This window comes from Phocoena sinus, chromosome X (assembly GCF_008692025.1).
Source record: "Phocoena sinus isolate mPhoSin1 chromosome X, mPhoSin1.pri, whole genome shotgun sequence".
NCBI lineage: Eukaryota > Metazoa > Chordata > Mammalia > Artiodactyla > Phocoenidae > Phocoena > Phocoena sinus.
The window spans coordinates 47,605,987-47,619,570 of NC_045784.1; the positions used below are offsets into that span (position 1 = coordinate 47,605,987).

The 13,584-nt window shown below is 36.0% G+C and overlaps 1 protein-coding gene and 1 non-coding gene across 2 annotated transcripts in view; one reads left to right on the forward strand and one right to left on the reverse strand.

The window, feature by feature from the left end:
• The window catches only part of WNK3 (WNK lysine deficient protein kinase 3), a 154,801-nt gene that overhangs the window by 119,172 nt on the left and 22,045 nt on the right, over window positions 1–13,584 (reverse strand). The gene's annotated exons all lie outside the window — the stretch shown is intronic.
• LOC116748181 lies at window positions 6,546–6,613 on the forward strand. The gene has a single exon (XR_004348193.1). It is a non-coding gene; the product is annotated as a small nucleolar RNA SNORD52 (small nucleolar RNA).

Consider the following 13,584-nt stretch of genomic DNA (forward strand, 5'->3'; position numbering starts at 1 on the left):
TCACTTTTCGTCCGCTTGATTTGCACCTGAAATTTCCTACTACAGCTATATGTTTATACATTTTCCTTTAATCTATTAGAGGTTCTGAATTTAAAATATTAGCCAGAATCTTTTTGGTGCCTATAGGTCTTTATCAAAGGGCTTTATCTTCTTAAACTGTGAAGTAAATAACTTTATAACACCCTGTTTAATGCTTTAAGTTTACTTTCTTTCTTCTATAATAGATATTAATATTGGTTGGTACTCCTGCAAGTGCAATCTGTCCACATTTGATATAGCGAAAGATATATTTAATTTTAGGCCTTCCATCTTATTTTAGGTTCTTTATTTTACTTTGCTGTTTACTTTATTCCTGTTAACTTAAAAATATATATTTTTTTCCTTTTTATTAGTGGTTAGCTTCCTTTTCCAGACACTCAAAATCAATCACTACTGTGACAAAGTGAGAGAGTGGCATGGACATATATACACTACCAAACGTAAAACAGATAGCTAGTGGGAAGCAGCCGCATAGCACAGGGTGATCAGCTCGGTGCTCTGTGACCACCTAGAGGGGTGGGATAGGGAGGGTGGGAGGGAGGGAGACACAAGAGGGAAGAGATATGGGAACATATGTATATGTATAACTGATTCACTTTGTTATAAAGCAGAAACTAACACACCATTGTAAAGCAATTATACTCCAATAAAGATGTTAAAAATTTTTTAAAAAGAAGATATATATGTATATATATTAAAAAAATGAATCACTACTAAACTAGTTCAGCAAAGTTGCAGGATACAAAATCAACACTCAAAAATAAGTTGTGTTTCTAGAATATAAAGGGATATCCTGCATAAAGTTGGGAACCCCAAGGGGGATAGCACTGATGTAATGATAAATTATAAATAAATTCACCCTAATGAAAAAGGAAAAAAAAGTTGTGCTTCTATACACTAAAATAAATAATCCAAAAAGGAAATTAAGAAAATAATTCAATTTATAATAGCATCAAAAAGAATAAAATATCTAGGAAGAAACTTATCTAAGGAGGCAAAAGACTTATAACACTTAAAACTACAAAACATTGCTAAAATTATAGAAGACATAAATAAATAGAAACACATCCCATTTTTACGGATTGAAAACCTTAATACTGTTATGATGTCAATGCCAAAAGAGATCTGCAGATTCTATCAAAATCCCATTTTTTTGCAGAAATAAAAAAAAAACTATCCTAAAAAACCCAGAAATTAAAAAAAAACCCATCCTAAAATTCATACGGAATCTCAAGGGACCTCAAATAACCAAAACAATCTTGAAAAAAGAACAAAGTTGAAGTTCTGGACTTCAAAACTTACTACAAAGCTATGGTAATCAAAACACTGTGATACTGGCATAAAGATCAATGGAATAGACTACAGAGCTAGAAATAATCCCTCGTATAAATAGTCAAATAGATGATTTTCGACAAGGATGTCAAGATCTTTCAATGGAGAAAGGATTGTCTCTTCACAAAAGGTTGGAGAAACTGAGTATCCATGTGCAAAAGGATGAAGAACTTGTAAAAACAGAGAGCAGAACAGTGGTTACCCTTACCTTACACCATATACAAAAATTAACTCAAAATGCATCAAAGACCTAATAAACATAAGAGGTAAAATTATAAAACTTTTATAAGAAAACATAGGGGAAAAATCTTCATGACACTGGGTTTAGCAATGAATTTTTAAGTGAAAGCACACAGGCAACAAAAGATAAAATATATAAACTGAACTTAATCAAAATTAAAAACTTGGGCTTCCCTGGTGGCGCAGTGGTTGAGAGTCCGCCTGCCGATGCAAGGGACACGGGTTCGTGCCCCGGTCCGGGAAGATCCCACATGCCGCGGAGCGGCTAGGCCCATGAGCCATGGCCGCTGGGCCTGAGCGTCCGGAGCCTGTGCTCCGCAACGGGAGAGGCCACAACAGTGAGAGGCCCGCGTACCACCCCCCCTCAAAAAAAAGAAAAAAAATTTAAAACTTGTGCATTAAAGGCACCATAAAACAGTGAAAAGGCAATCTACAGAATGGGAGAAAATATTTGCAACTCTATATCTAATAAGGGATTAATACTCAGAATATATAAAAGAACTCCTGTCACTCAACAACAACAGCAACAACAATAACAACCCAATTGAAAAATTGGCAAAGGACTTGAATAGACATTTTTCAAAAACAGAAATATAAATGGTGAATAAGCACACAAAAAGAGGCTCAACATCTCTAGTCATTGGAGAAATGCAAATCAAATCCAGAATGAGATGCCACTTCACACCCATTAGGATGGCTATTAAACACACACACACACACACACACACACACACACACATAGAAAATAACAAATATTGGCAAACATGTGGAGTAAATAGAACCCTTGTTCATTGCTGGTGGGAATGTAAAATGAACGCTATGGAAAACAGTATGGCAGTTCCTAAAAAACTGAAATATGATCCAGCAATCTCATTTTCTAGGTATATACCAAAAAGAATTGAAAGCAGGGACTTGAGCAGATATTTGTACACTAATATCATAGTAGTGTTATTCATAATAGCCAAAAGGTGGACACAATACAAATGTCCATCAATGGATGAATGGATAAAACAAGTGTGGTATATACATACAAGTTCAGTCTTAAAAAGGAATGAAATTCTTATACATGCTACGGCATAGATGAATCTTGAAAACATTACGCTAAGTGAGATAACCCAGACACAAAAGAACAAATATTGTATGATTCCACTTATATGGGATACCTAGAATAGACAAATTCATAGAGACAGAAAGTAGAATAGTGGTTACCAGGGGATGGGAAGAGTGGGGAATGGGGAGTTTTTTTTTTTTTTTAACATATTCATTGGAGTACAATTGCTTTACAATGTTGTGTTAGTTTCTGCTGTAAAACAAAGTGAATCAGCTATATGTATACATATATCCCCATATCCCCTCCCTTTTGCGCCTCCCTATCCCACCCTCCCTATCCCACCCCTCTAGGTGGTCACAAAGCACGGAGCTGATCTCCCTGTGCTATGCAGCTGCTTCCCACTAGCTATCTATTTTACATTTGGTAGTGTATATATGTCAATGCTACTCTCTTACTTCGTCCCAGCTTACCCTTCTCCCTCCCCGTGTCCTCAAGTCCATTCTCTAGTCTGCATCTTTATTCCTGTCCTGCCCCTAAGTTCATCAGAACCTTTTTTTTTTTTAGATTCCATATATATGTGTTAGTAAGTTTCTGACTTACTTCAGTCTGTATGACAGACTCTAGGTCCATCCACCTCACTAGAAATAACTCAATTTTGTTTCTTTATATGGCTGAGTAATATTCCATTGTATATATGTGCCACATTTTTATCCATTCATCTGTCGATGGACACCTGAGTTATTGTTTAATGGGTACAGAGTTTCAGTTTGGGATGATGAAAAAGTTCTGGAAATGGGTGGTAGTGAGGGTGAACGCACTTAATGCCACTGAATTGTACACTTAAAATGGTTAAAATGGTAAATTTTATGTTATGTACATTTTGTCACAATAAAAATTTATTTTAAAAAAGAGTTAAGGAACTTATAGTATTTGTCTTTCTCTGACATCTCACTGAGAGCAATGCATTAAAGGTCTTTCTATGTTGTCACAAATGGCAGGATTTCCTTCTTTCTCATGGCTGAATAATATTCCATTGTATACGTATACACATCACATCTACTTTACCCATTCTTCTGTTGACAGACACTTAGGTTGTTGCCATATCTTGGCTACTGTGAATGCTGCAATGAACATGGGTATGCAGATATCCCTTCAAATTACAAATATCATACATTTATATGTGGAGTCTAAAAATCTGAACTTGTAAAATCAGAGTAGAATAGTGGTTACCAGGGGCTGAGGGGTAGGGGAATGTTATTTCAGGGTACAAACTTACAACTAGTAGAGAAATAAGTTCTAGAGATCTAATATACAGCATAGTAATTATAGTCAACAATACTGTATGGTAAACTTCAAAGTTCCTAACAGACTAAATCTTGGCTGTTCTCAACACAAAAATGAAATGATACATATGTGACATGCATGATAAAGGTGTTAACTAACGTTACTATAGTGATCATATTGCAATATATAAATGTATCAAACCAACAGTTGTACACCTTAAACTTACACAGTGTATCTCAATATTTTTTAAAGCCTGAAAAAAAAAGAGTTAAGGAACTCAAAGAACAAAAGCAAGGAACAACAAACTTAGAAGAGAGCTGGAAACAAGTAAAGTGTTTATGCTTTTCTAGCTAACCTAAAATGACTAATAAATCCTAAATGTCCCTGTAATTAGCTAGGAGTCATCCTCTCATGATAGATTAGCAGATCTACTCTGAAGAATAATGAATAAATTTTGATGCCTTCTGATTAAATTAGCAGAGCACAAGTCTTTCATGTACCAAACTAAATTACTCCACTTTATCCTTTGATCCTATGGATCAAAAGTAGTCAGCATTAAGAGTAAACAGCTTTACAAAATTACAACTGCTGTCCCAGACATAATGCTGGAGGTAAAGTCCACTAAAAAGGTATGGTCAAGATCTTCAAAGGTCCACTTCTAATTCAGTGAGAGGAAAGTAAACCTGTCAAACTAGCACCAAAATCAGAGGAAAGTTTTCAGCTACTATAGTAATCCTCCTTTAAACACAGACAGATTGACACACAGACACACAGACACACACACACACTCTATTGTATTAATGATAACCACTTTGATAAGGTAATTTTCACACGTCGCCAATGAGTAGAGTTCGTACTCAAGAAAGGAGTGATGAACCACAAAAGGCAAACTAGAGAGCAGTGACAGTTAATGGAGCTGACAGAGTCGGAAAATTATAGTCTACAAAAATGATCCCTAAATCTACTGTCTCCAGTAGTAAGGTCACCAAAAAATAGCATCAAATATCAATTTTTCAGTGTTACAAATATTAATTTATATGGCTGATAAATATAATAGAGATCAAATACAAATTTACCAAACAGATTTTAACTACTCCACACTTCTTTAAAAAGAAATACTGTCCTCATGTTAACTAAACACTTAATCTATTATAATATACGGAATGCTAAAAATGTATGCAAAACCTTTCCTGTGACAAGGCACAATACCAACATGACTAACCTGCATACGTATTTATTCAAGATAAGAAGCATTTAGTTTCCAAAAGGTAAACTATGGCGTTATCAGCTATGTCTCTTAATGCAAACACCAACAATGAACTACAGAACCAGGTCAGAGGCTATGTGGATCTGTTTCTGCAAACGTGGAAAAAGGAAGAAATCATCAACATTGTTATAAAAGCTGTATTATAAAATAACTTGTTCAAGTAAAGATGAATGCTATGAAGGCTTCAAAATGGTTCTTAAATATCAATGAATATTCTGGATAAATATGAGGTTACTCAGTATTTTATCACTAACATTTATTGAATACTCAAACATGTACCATGTGCTTTGTAAGCATTATCTCTAATTCTCAATGTTTTATTTCTCAAGCTGAACAATAGGTACACAATTTCCATTATGTTATTCTTTATTCTTTTTTTGGATATCAGAAATATTTATTATATTTTTCTTTTTAAAACAACTGAAAAAGTAAAGTTCCAAAATGCTAAACTGCTTAGCTTGCCCAAGGTACCTAACTGGCACAGGCAAACAAATTTAGGTCTGCTGTATTATGAATCCCAAGTACTTCCTAGTTCAAAGCTCTGCCTCTCAGAAACAATATTCACAGTAATGACCTCAGATACGTCATTCACAAACCACTTTCCATGGAGAGATATGTGTAAAACTAAATGAAATAAACACACACTAGGGTAATTATAATTTGTAAATGGTAACATCAAAGTATTAATCAAGAAATCAGCATATAATAATCACAGTTTGGCCATACGAGCATGTTAAAGCTTTTAGACTGCAATGGTATATGTATTAATACCTAAAGAAAAGTGCTCATCGATGGTGATAAAGATAACATATGGAAAGGGGGATGAACCACAGACATAACCAGGTTCACTTGTCTTCCAGTACTGTTGAACAAAGAGGATGTCCTCATCCAGTTAGGACCTGAGCATCCAGTTCATTCAGTCAGTATACTGTTTTAGCAGGACACACAGGAACATTTAGTACCTTTGTTCTGACTCTGTACTTACTAAGCCAGCTTCTGATTATAATTTAGCTTCCCATGTATCTAATCTACAGACCAGTTAGACCATATGACCTAACAACTATATCAGATAAAATTAATTCATTAATTCATTCTAAATTAATGAATTTCTGTCCTAAACCTAGGCATTTGAGTTAGCACAAGTCAGTCTCCCCAACGTGTCCAACCACCTCTAGACACTGACAAAAGGTGAAGGCCAGACACTGAACCATGGCAACCCAACCATGAAACTGTTCCTCAGAACCCCCAAGCCAGAGAGTGTCCTTAATGACACCATTAACTAGTACCCTTTGAGCTTCAGCAGTTAGTTTAATGTTAAGAACCTTATTTTACAGGAATGATGATTTCCCAGACTAGAGTCTCTGACGCTGGTCCTGAAGCCCAAAATTAAGTTCTAACTCATTTGGGGGGGAAAAAAAGAATCTTATTTTAAACAGTGTCCATTTAAGAAATCATTTGTTGTAAAATGGTTAAAAACATGAAAGAGTGATCTGCTCAAATAAGTAATGAGGAGGAAATTCTTAAATCATCTATGTAAGTGTTTTATATATATAATTGATGGACTATAAATCCTTACTCTACCCCTTTGGGAAAGTTACTTAATGTATCTAAACCTCACTTCTACCACCTGAAAACTAATCATCCCTACCTCATATAACTATTGCAAGATTAAATAAAATATTCAAATTAAGTACCTGCATAAGTACTCAATTAATACTAATTTTGATAAATGCCAAAGTGTATGACACCATTATTTATAACTTAAGATATACTAAAGTTCCTCAATGACAAATTTCCCCAATTGTTGGGTTTTCAGAAACTTAACAGTCAGACTTAAGAAGAGACCACATAAAACTAAGAGGTAATTCCAATGAATAAATGTTATGGTATTCTTGCCAAAATTCATAGCCTAAATCTAATCATGTGAAAACATAAGACAAATCCAAATTAAGGAACACCCTACAAACTAACTGAGCAGTACTCATTAAAAGTTCAAGATCATGAAAATAAAGAAAAAAAGTTCAAGATCATGAAAAACAAAGATTGAAGAACTGTCACAGATTGGAAGAGACTAAAGGGACATAACTACGTGCAATGTGGGATCCTGAACTGGATCATACCATTGAAAAAAGAACACCAGTAGGAAAACTGGTGAAATCCAAACAAGTTCTGTACTTTAGTTAATAGTACTGTAGTAATACTAATTTCTTAAGTTTTGATAAATGTTCTCTGATTAAAATATTAGCATAAGGGAAAACTGAGTGAAGGACATACAGGAACTTCTATACTATTTTTGCAACTATTCTGTTAGTAGCAAATTATCTCAAAATAAAGAAGAAAACTAAGTAGTAAAGGAGTAGTATCCATGTCGCTTGCTCTTCCCAACCCTACCATTTCTTTCAAACAAATCTATATTTAACAGCCCTTTCATCTTTTCACTAATTCCAATCTCCAAGCCTTCTTCTTACTGACTATAAACTCCCTCTACTGTAAGCTTTATGAAAATGGTGCCTGTGTCTGCTTTTTATCCCCATTACGTCCCTAGCACTTAGCACAGTTCTGGTACACTGTAGGTACTGAATATTTATTTGTTGAATGAATGAACAAATGAATAAATCATAGCTATGTGTACTGTATTCATTTCCTATTGCTGCTGTAACAAATTACCACAAATTTAGTGGCTTAAAACAACACAAATTTATTATCTTCCAATTGTAGAGATCAAAACTCCAAGTGAGGGCTTCCCTGGTGGCGTGGTGGTTGAGAGTCCGCCTGCCGATGCAGGGGACACGGGTTCGTGCCCCGGTCCAGGAAGATCCCACATGCCGCGGAGCGGCTGGGCCTGTGAACCATGGCCGCTGAGCCTATGCGTCCGGAGCCTGTGCTCCAAAACGGGAGACGCCACAACAGTGAGAGGCCCGCGTACCGAAAAAAAAAAAAAAAATCCAAATGAGTCTCAACTAAAATCAAGGTGTTGGCAAGGCTGTGTTCCTTCTGTATGCTCTAGGGAAGAATCTGTTTCCTTGCCTTTCCCAGCTTTTAGAGGTTGCCCACATTCCTATCACTCCAACCTCAGCTTCCATTGTCAGATCTCCTTCTGACTAATGGCCATCCTTCCTCTCAAAAGGACCCTTGTGGGACTTCCCTGGTGGTCCAGTGGTAAAGAATCCACCTTCCAATGCAAGGGACGTGGGTTCAATCCCTGGTCGGGGAACTAAGATGATCCCACATGCTGCAGGACAACTAAGCCTATGCAGCACAACTACTGAGCTCGCACACGTCAACGAGAGAGCCCGCGTGCCACAAACTACAGAGCCCACACACCCTGGAGCCCATGGGCCACAACTAGAGAGAAAAACCCGCACATCACAACTAGAGAGAAGCCCGCGTGGCGCAACGAAAGATCCCGCGTGCCGCAACTAAGACCCAACGCAGCCAAATAAATAAATAAATATTTTTTTTTAAAAAAAGGATCCTTGTGATTACACTGGGCCCACCCAGATAATCCAGGATAATCTACCTATCACAAGATCTTTAGTTTAATTGTAGCTGCAAAATCCATTTTGCAATGTTACATAACATATTTATAGGTTCCAGGGATTAGGACATGAACATCTTCGGGGTACAATTATTCATTCAGCCAACTAGATGTATCAATTTGTTATCTATCAAGCAGATAGTTAGCTCAAAACTAACTCATTGAACTAACTGGGGAAATTAATGGTATTTCCCAGACCAAGTCTGTCTCCTGCCACTCTCACCCTTTGTCATTTTATGAAAACATCTGTCTTTGGTTTATACTTAATAAAGTTATGTGACTAGCTTTTAAACAAAGAAACTAGAACATATATAGTTAAGCAAGTTTTATCCATCCTCCCTTCGATGTAATCATTCTTTGCCTATGAGAGTATTGCACTTTGAGGGCTGGGTCTGATGAAGACAGTGGGAAATTAAAACTGAATAACACTATTTAGGGTGTGCTTATATGTAATGAAGCATTTTCTTGTGTAGCTCTAACAGAATCTGGAATCACTTCCAAGAGGGTCATAACAAAAATATTTTAAGAGCAAAAATATCCCAGAGTGAATACTTTAGACAACAATATTTATTCAGAAAGAGATTCTAGCATATATTTTAATTACTTTTTCCTTTATTGGAAATTCAGCTATTTTCACATTATTATCTAATTCTAATTTCACAATTAAATGTACGTCTGCCTAAAAATATACTTCTCCCCAAAGTGTTTTTATTTGATAAATGAAAATAAAACAGAAACAAGTTCCTCCACAATTTTGATAAGATACTTTAGGCATGGAAGTACAGATCTTTAAACTGTTACTTCTACTGCATTGCTTGGAATATCTTCATTACTATAATCAAATTGTATTAGAATGCTCACTCAACACATCAACTTGCTACAGTCAACTATGTCTTTTTTTAAATCTTTCTTTTCAGTGCCATTTTTGGTTCAGTTCAGAGACTACAGCTGACTTGTTAGAGGTCTAGTTGTTAGATGTTACTTAAAGAAGGCCTGTTTAATTACCTTGAAAAACACACAATCACAGAATTGACCCCACAGTGAAGCTTATTACAAGCACACTCAAATACATTTTAGAAACAGTCAAGTAACAAAAAATTTTACATATCTATGATGTTCCTTCAATTGGAAAATAGCGTTATATGAACACTCAGTTCCATCAAGAAAACAAATGACAAGCATGCTAGCAGAAGTAAAGCAAAAACTGGTTGTGTTTCCATATGTGAAAGCAAGGTGTTGTTGATTTTCGTGTTGTTAGTGTAGGAGAAAACTATTACAAACTCTTGTGACTGACTCGTTCTAAAAGTTACTAAACAGGTCTTTTAGTGACATGTGACCAGGTCTTTCCACATCATGAACTAAAAGTCTTCTAAATAAAACGTATGACTGACAGCCCTCACTCACAATAAATTACCAATTTACCAAGTAATTTACAATTCTTTACAAAGAACAACAGGTTCTTCCCAATAATGCATTAAAAATCAAATTACAGCAACCATAAAATATGACAAACTGTTGAAATGCAAATGTTTATGGCCAAATCCTAAATCTGACCCACATCTTCAAAGGATTTGTTTGTTTTCAACATCCTCAAAGTCAAATATCAGCAGTAAAATATGTCTCTCCTTGTTCTTTGCACTGCCCTAAAGTCCATGTATGCTAAATAAATGGATATGAGGCTTTTAAGAATTGTTACACAAGGCTCAAATATCTACAATAGGCAGAAATGCCATCAAGAGAAAAAGGTATAAAAACCTTTTTTTGAGCTGTGAATTTCAAATCAAACATGCAAAAATAAAATTTTAAGAAAGAAAAGAACTGCCAAATTTCAGGGCAGAAGATTAAGAGGTGGTGTGTACGCAATAAAATATAGTTTACATATTTTAATGATGTTAATAAATAGAAAATATATGTCAAATTGATAACAAAAGTATAGACACACCAATTTTATATATTATACACACACATATATATATATAAACAAAGGTTGGGAAAGAATCAAGAATAATTTAAACATTTAAACTGCTCACTGGGATGTTTTTCAACAAAATTATTTAATTATATAATAAAGAGTAAGACTTTACAGAAAAAATATGAGAAATTGTACATTACAAACTGCATACTACTCACAGGAAAGTAATTAAAAGATGATGCCCTTATCCTTCTGGGATTCTAAATAAGTTAGTTTTTCCTAATTCCAAATATGCAGAAAGTGACATGAGATCCAAAAATTGTATCAACTAAGTCCACTAATTCTGACATTCCTTTCAGAATAGAAGACTGCAATTGTTGTTCTTTGTATAAATTAAAATGTACTTTATTTTTGTAAATTAAAATTTACAACATTTGCTCCACATGAGAGATCCCCAAATCTGGCTATATATCCAATTACCTGGAGAACTTTTAAAAGTAAGTTCCTGTGGGGAATTCTCTGGCGGTCCAGTGGTTAGGACTCTGAGCTTCCACTGCAGGGGCCACAGGTTCGATCCCTGGTTGGGGAACTAAGATCCCTCAAGCTGCACAGTGTGACCAAAAAATAATAATAATAAAATAAAACTTCATAAAAAATATAAATAAATAAATAATAAAAGTAAGTTCCTGGGGCTTCCCTGGTGGCACAGTGGTTAAGAATCCACTTGCCAATGCAGGGGACACGGGTTTAAGCCCTGGTACGGGAAGACCCCACATGCCACGGAGCAACTAAGCCCGTGTGCCACAACTACTGAGCCTGCGCTCTAGAGCCCACGAGCCACAGCTCCTGAAGCCCACACACCTAGAGCCCGTGCTCTGCAACAAGAGAAGCCACTGCAATGAGAAGCCCGCACACCACAAGGAAGAGTAGCCCCCCTGCTCACCGCAACTAGAGCCCACACGCAGCAATGAAGACCCAGCACAGCCAAAATTAATTAATTGATTTCTTTAAAAAAGTAAATTCCTGGGCCTCACCTCCTGAAGATTCTAATTTAGAAAGTCTGGAGTGGATGCCAGGAATCAGTATAAATGATATAATATAAAGCTCATGTTGGTGTATTAAGGGAATTCCTCCTCTGATTCAGCTAGCTCTTGGAATCAGTCCCTTATTTCAGTGCTTTTCAAGCTCTACTGTGCATACAAATCACCTGCAGATGTTACTAAGAGGTAGACTCTGATTCAATAGTCTGGGATGAGGCCTAGGAACCTGAGGCTCCAAGTTCCTAGGTGATGTCCATGATGCTGGTCCAGAGACTACACTTGGAGTAGTAAGACCTTATGGGATCTTTCAACCTTTCCACAGGTGAATAATAGAAGGTATTCCCCTAGGCAGTTCCTACCACTAAAATATTTTCAAGTTTTACCTAAACATTCTTTAGCATAGCTAGAGTACACAATTTGCAAAATATATGACATATCTTCACTATGTGTCCTACTACCAAGTGAATGGAAATTATCTCCCCCATTTACAAACAGAGTATCACTAAAAGATGAGTGTTACTGCAGTCAAAAGATTTATAAGATAAATAAGTACTAGAGATGTAATGTACAACATGCTAAAGATAACACTACTACTGTATATTATCTATGAAAATTGTTAAGGGAGTAAATCCTAAGGGTTGTCATCACAAGGAAAAAATATTTTTTCTATTTAATTTTGTATCTATTTGAGACAATGTTCACTAAACTTACTGTGATAATCATTTCATGATGTATTTAAGTCAAATCATTATGCTGTACACCTTAAACTTACACAGTGTTGTATGTCAATTATATCTCAATAAAACTGGAAGAAAAAAAGCAAATAACAACAACAAAGGACCAGATAGTAAATATTTTACATTTTGTGGCCCCCACTCCAGAAAAAGATGAGTGTTACTGAAATCACAATGCACAGATTAAATTAAAATTTACATAATTTTCAATATATATATATGCAAGGATATTGATCACAACCATGGTTATAACAGTGAAATATCGGAGAAAAATGTAGAAGTCCAACAATAGATTGAATAACTTATAAGGGCATCTATTAAAAATAATGATGTAAATGTACAATTACCAGTAATGAAAAGATGTTCATGATAAGTTAAAAAAAGGTTTTGTTCAAAACTAACAGTACGATTCCATGGGGGTGGCATACAGTCATATATACATTTATGCAAAAGAAAGAGTCCATAAAGATATATACTGAAATGTTTAAAGCATCCTCAAAGTAGTATAATTTCAGGCGATCTTAATGTTTGTTTACTCGCAGTATCTAATATTCCTACTGTGACACAGACCTTAAAATAAAATTCTTAAAGGGTAAAAAGGGGGTAAGAAGAAAACCAAGCAAACCCCACACAGCACACGCACACATCTTTTAAGAACTACTAGAATGGCTCGACTGCTAGGTAACGTGCATTCCAAAGAGTCGTCAAGGGACCTCCTATACTGGAAGCACTTTGAAAGCTTGTTAAAATTGCAGTCTTGGGCTTCCCTGGTGGCGCAGTGGTTGAGAGTCCGCCTGTCGATGCAGGGGACATGGGTTCGTGCCCTGGTCCGGGAAGATCCCACATGCAGCAGAGCGGCTGGGCCTGTGAGCCATGGCCGCTGAGCCTGCGCGTCCGGAGCCTGTGCTCCGCAACAGGAGAGGCCACAACAGTGAGAGGCCCGTGTACTGAAAAAAAAAAAAATTTGCAGTCTTGCATCCCACCCCAGACTTACAGAATCTCAGTCTCTGACAGTAGTCTCCTGAATCTGCATACAAAGCAAACACTAACAGAGTAAGTGTTTTGAAACAAAAGGAGAGTAAAGTTTTTTAAAAAACAGAAAAAAACAGAGTAAAGTTTTGAAGCAAAAGGCTTCCTAGAAATGCAG